Source organism: Suricata suricatta, chromosome 1, assembly GCF_006229205.1.
Source record: "Suricata suricatta isolate VVHF042 chromosome 1, meerkat_22Aug2017_6uvM2_HiC, whole genome shotgun sequence".
NCBI classification, from domain to species: domain Eukaryota; kingdom Metazoa; phylum Chordata; class Mammalia; order Carnivora; family Herpestidae; genus Suricata; species Suricata suricatta.
Genome location: NC_043700.1, coordinates 166553172 through 166559187, shown reverse-complemented (window position 1 = coordinate 166559187; position 6016 = coordinate 166553172).

Below are 6016 nucleotides of genomic sequence, written 5' to 3'. Positions count from 1 at the left end.
TCTGCTTCATATACATATATATACATATATATATATAATTTTAAACATCATCCAGTGGCAAAAATTTGACAAATGAAAGAAAACCACAGTTGTAAACCATTATTTCCTCCAAGCTAAATAATAAGATAACAACTAATCAGGACATAGATAATGACATCAGAGTCACACTATGAGCTTTTATACAATCCATATTATCAAAATTTATCTCTTTAAATTTAATATAGTACAATTAGTGACTGTATTACCCATATAATATTTTTTACTACAGGTACCTTGCTGAGGTAACATTTTGACAGTTTCATTGAGGTTTCTAAATTAGCACTATGCATCTAGGAAGTATGAAAATTGAATGTGAAAAGATAGGTTATTAAGAAAAGCCAAATTAAAAAAGAGAGGGGGCATGTATCTAAATATTATGTATCTCAGTGATTTTTCATTCCTCAGTCAAATTTTTCTTCATCATAAGATGCTTTGATATACATTAATGTATTTTATTTCCTAATATTTTGTTAAGGACTTTTGTGTGTGTGCTCATGAAAGATAATGATGTATGTACTTTTCTTTATTTTTTAAAAAATGTATTTGTCAAATTTTAAAACCAGGACAATCTTAGTCTCATGAATGAGATGGGAAGTGGTTCATCCTATGTTTCCTGAAAGAATTAGCATAAAATTGGTTTTATTTTATTTTGACTATTTTATATAATTTATAAAACATCTGCACCTGTTCTTTTTCTTGTTTGTTTTGTTACTGATGTTGTACAGAGTTTTCTTAACAAACAAAATGCCTTCAATGGACATAGAGCTATTCAGATTTTTAACTTCATATTGTGTCAGTTTTGACAATTGTACTTCTATTTATTTAAAAATGTTCAAAAACTTCTTTTTGACTATATTAATTTTTTCTATTGTCAATTTTCAGATTTGTTTTTAAATTTCTGCTTTCATATTGATTTTTTTTTAATTCTACTTACTTTGGGTTCACTATCTTCTTCCCAGTTTCATACATTATGTTTTTATCCTTAGGTTTGATTTTACCATTTTCTTTACCAGCATAAGCATTCAACCTATAAATTCATATTAGGACACCATGTTAACTACATTTCAAAAATTTTAATTTCTAAAACAGAGTAAGAACAAAAATTTCGATTTGTACTCTTTCATTATTTTTCAGTTCAAAATACTTCTTTTTATACCCCTTAAAATTCATTTTTTTTCATGCATTATTTAACTGTATGTTTACTATTTGAGGTTTTCTTAGACATCTGCTTATTATTTCAATTAATACTGGTTTTTTTAAAATAGTATGCATTCTCTGTTTGAATTCAATTTTTTAAAGAGGATTAGGATTTGGGTCCCTGGGTTGCTCAGTCAGTTAAGCATCAGACTTTGGCTCAGGTCATGATCTCGCAGTTCATGAGTTTGAGCCCCGGGTTGAGCTCTTTGCTGACAGCTCAGAGCCTGGAGCCTGCATTGGATTTTGTGTTTCCCTCTCTCTTTCTACCCCTCCCTTGCTTGGACTCTATTTCTCTCTCTCAAATAAACATTAATTTTTTTAAAGAGTACCAGAACTTGTATTATGATTCTGCATTTCTTGGTGGATGTATAATATGCACTTTAAAAGAATATATATTCTGTAGTTGTTGGTTTTGATGTCCCATAAATATCTATTTGTTCGTTTTGATTTATAGAGTTCATCATATCATCTATGTCTTTATACATTTATTTTTGTCTAATTGCCCAACAGTTGCTGAGAACATTGTTTTAAAGTTCTTACTACATTTGTGGTATTATTTAATTTTCCCTTTAATAGTCTCAACCAATACTTGCTTTGTGATTTGTGAATCCAGATTATTATGAGCATAAAAATATAAAATGATTACATGTTCCTGGTGACTTGAACCTTTTATTATTAAGAAATGTTCTGTTTTGTTTATGTTACACAGTTTTTTGAAATCTATTTTATGTAAATAGTACAGAGGTACCCCAACTTTCCCTTGTGTGTAGTTTGCAGGGTGTACCTTCTCCTGACTTTGAAGCTTCCTGAATTTTTATATTTAAAAGGGGAATACATTGTTGAATCTTACTTTTTGAAATCTTTTCTGATAAGTTTTAACTATTCGCTGGAGTGTTTATTTAATAAATAATGTGTATAATTATTGAATTGATATATATACACTATAATTTAATTTTTTCCTATTTGCCCCTCTGTTTGCAATCATAATTATCTTTTTTATTTTCTTTTCAGAAGTTTGATTATAAATGTATATAAACAAACACAGATATTCACATATACACACAAGCATATTGCTTGGGGTTGACTCATATTTTTGAGCTCTAACTTATATTTGTGAAATTTTTCCCCATTAATTCTTCAAAAATTTTTTCTGCCCTCATTTTATTCTCTTATCAATCTGTAACTTTACAGGTAGAAATTAAACACTTTATATTGTGATAGTTTGCCACAGATACCTGAGTTTTCTTTCCTTTATTTGGAATTCTCTTCTATTTTTATTTTGTATATATTTAATATTAGATTACTTCCTTTGCACAGCTTCCACGAATCTTATGCTTTGTCCTACAGATTTCAGACTCAAGCTGAATTGAAATTTGACCTCTGTCTCCTCTGCCCAAGGGTGCCACTGAGCTCTCCTTAGTTTCCTAGCTGTCTATGTCTTGGTGAGAGGATTGTTTTGCGGCAAAGAACTTGTTGATTTAGTACGTACTCATCTCTAGAGGTTGGCTTTCTTTTTTTCCTTCTGAAACATCAGTTTAATGGTGCTGCATGTTGCTGAGAATGTTTCGACCTGTTGCCCATTCTCTGAAAACAGTTGCGTCTTATATTTTATTATATATTTTTTAAGTTTTTAAAGTTGTTTACAAGGGGAAAGGTAGTCTGGTTCTTGCTATTCTGTCATGACTGTAAGCAGATGTCCTGCAAAAATTCAAATCTATGCGCTTTCTATCATTTATTTCCATAACAATTATAGTGGAAATTCATTTTATATCCAAGTAAAATTATATAAAATATTTCAATTAATGATGTGGGTTTTTGTTTTCTGAAGCCGAAACAAATGCTGCATTACTGGTCATATCATGAGTGTTTATTATTTAGATTAATGTATCTTAAAATAATTACTAGGAAACGATTTTTAGCTTCAGTATTTTAACATTTGTTTTTATTCTAGTTACTCTGTCCTAGATATAAATTGTATTTCTTGTAACCCTTAAAATTTATCAATTATGTTTATTAAGGTAATTAAGGTGCACAAAATGTAAGGTGCTTTTTAAACTTAATATTGCCTTTCAAGAGGTCATCAAAGAATGAACTACAGAGAACACATTTAATTCTTCTTTTACATCCTCAATATTGAAGGAAATTGACCTTTTGTATAAACACCTTTGATAGTGGTACTCTGATCTCATTTCTTGACAAACACCAAAAAACCAATATGATACATCATCTTAAAATTTGTTAGATTTGCTATCTTGATAGCATCATCTGATATCAAAATCAAATTTTTACATAGAGAGACACTATGTGTATACAATGCATGCTTGGAACTCAGGTTGTTATAATAAAATCAAAATAAAACCTTTTGACATATCTTTAAAGTATGAGGTATTAGAACATGGATTTTTGTAATGATATGATATCTTATTTGCTTAAAATAATTTGTCACTTGGAATATTCATTCCCAAGTGTCTTATTTTGTCACATCCCTGAAAAACAAAATTTTTTCTCCAAATATTTCTCTTTAGAAAGTATAAATAGTGCCATTAGTCAAAAGAGCTAGCACTACCAGTTTACAATATGTACTGAAGTTTTTAGTTAAACAATTTTCTGAGTTAGTGATATCCTGATACATTTTGGAATAGTTTAGATAAAATTAAAGATAATGTTAAGCAGTCTTCTTGTTTTTGGAATTGCTTTCCTCTGAAGAAAAAGGAAAAACTGTGATTGTCCAGAGAACTTCTGGGAAACAGCAAAGAGAGTTGAGGTTTAAAACTTCTTGGAAATCATTTGTTCTGCTTTTCAAAACTGATCTTTGGAAGTTTAAATTCCTAGAAACGCTTGTCCCTTTGGTTAAAAGGACAACAGATTTCTGAAAACAACTCATGCATGAAGCTTTGGTATTCGTAGTAAAAGTGACAATAGTTAAAAATATACATAGAAGAATGTGGGGCACCTGGGTAGCTCAGTCAGTTAAGCGTCCATCTTCTGCTCAGGTCAGGATCTCACATCTCATGAGTTTGAGCCCCACATTGGACTCTGCTGACAGCTCAGAGCCTGGAGCGAGCATTGGATTCTGTGTCTCCCTCTCTCTGCCCCTCCCCAACTCACTTCAAATAAAAACAAAACATAAATCTCAGATTATAGTAAGTGTTATGAATAAAAATTAAGAATAGTAATAGAATCATCACAATGAAAGATGGCTAATATATATAGGGCTGTCAGAGAAGACTTCACAGTTGGGAAAATATTTGAGAGCCTCATCAATTGAGAAGAGATGCTATAATTTATATGTATGGCTATTTGAGGAAACTAAACAGGTTAAGCAGAGTGAGAAACAAGTACGAAGCTTTGATAATAGTTAAGTGTATTGCATACTTCATCAACAGCAAGAAAGCCAGTGTGGACAGAAAGTAGTAAAGTAAACAGTATTAGAAAATGAGTTTGAAATGTAACATATGTGTTAGAACATGGAGGACTTTATGGCCTTCAAGGTATTTTTTTTAAATATTTTATTTATTTTTGATACAGAGAGAGACAGAGCATGAGAGGGGGAGGGGCGGAGAAAGAAGGAGACACAGAATCTGAAGCAGGCTCTAGGCTCTGAGCTAGCTGTCAGCACAGAGCCTGACGTGAGGCTTGAACCCACAAATGTGAGATCTGACCTGAGCCGAAGCCGGAGGCCCAACCGACTGAGCCACCCAGGCGCCCCTCAAGGTATTTTGAATCTTAATAAAAACTTATGGCAAGAAAAGATAATAATTCATATCCAAATAAACAATAGTTTAAGAAATTACTACTATGCATATTTTTCCAATGTTCCTGAAAGATAATGGAAAATAATCATGGTTATTCTTAGGCTCTAACTTTGGGTCATCACCAAGAAAAGTGTGTATGGGAGGACAGCTGAACACTTGTGTATTTCACACAATTAACTCACTAACATTTACTTACGGAAATGAAATTTGTCTATGAGAATAGGGGGGAGTCTACCATCAAGCAGTCGCTATTCAACTCCGTTCAGACCATTTTTCTATCACATTTTATTTTGGAATTTTTACATTGGCAACTTTGTTTATTTGTTTTTAATTTTTTTAATGTTTTATTTTATTTTTGAGAGAGAGAGAGAAAACATGAGCAGGGGAGGGTCAGAGAGAGAAAGAGACACAGAATCCAAAGACAGGCTCCAGGCTCTGAGCTGGCGGCACAGAGCCCGAGACAGGGCTCTAACCCACAATCATGAGATCATGAGCTGAGCTAAAGTCGGACGCTTAACTGACTGAGACATCCATGTACCCCATACATTAGCAACTTTAAATTCCAAAGAAAAAGATTGAATTTGATTTAAAGAGTGTCTTATTTTATTGACTTAGAAGGGTCACAATAGAGGTCTTGAATTAGAACCATTCATCCATCTGAAAAAATGATTCTCAAAGAAAAAAAGTCTAATCTGTCTATGAACTCATTTTTATCTAGTTTACTTGGAAATTCCAACACAGATATAAGAACATCCAGGAATACTTTAAGATTTTGAAAATATCCATAGGTTTTTGAGTAGTTAGTGTGAGCTATTGCCTATGGAGGAATGAAATGCATAGGCTTTAGAGATGGAAAACTGGTTTCATGAAGTGAGTCATGTAGACAATAGATTCACAGTATTTTTTCTGGGTACCCCTGAGGCTGTATATGTTTCTCAGGATTGCCCATCTTGCCAAAAACACAGAAAAGATTTGTGCTGTTTGACAGATGTAAGTTTGAGCAGGGCAGTTCATCAGTGTCAGGT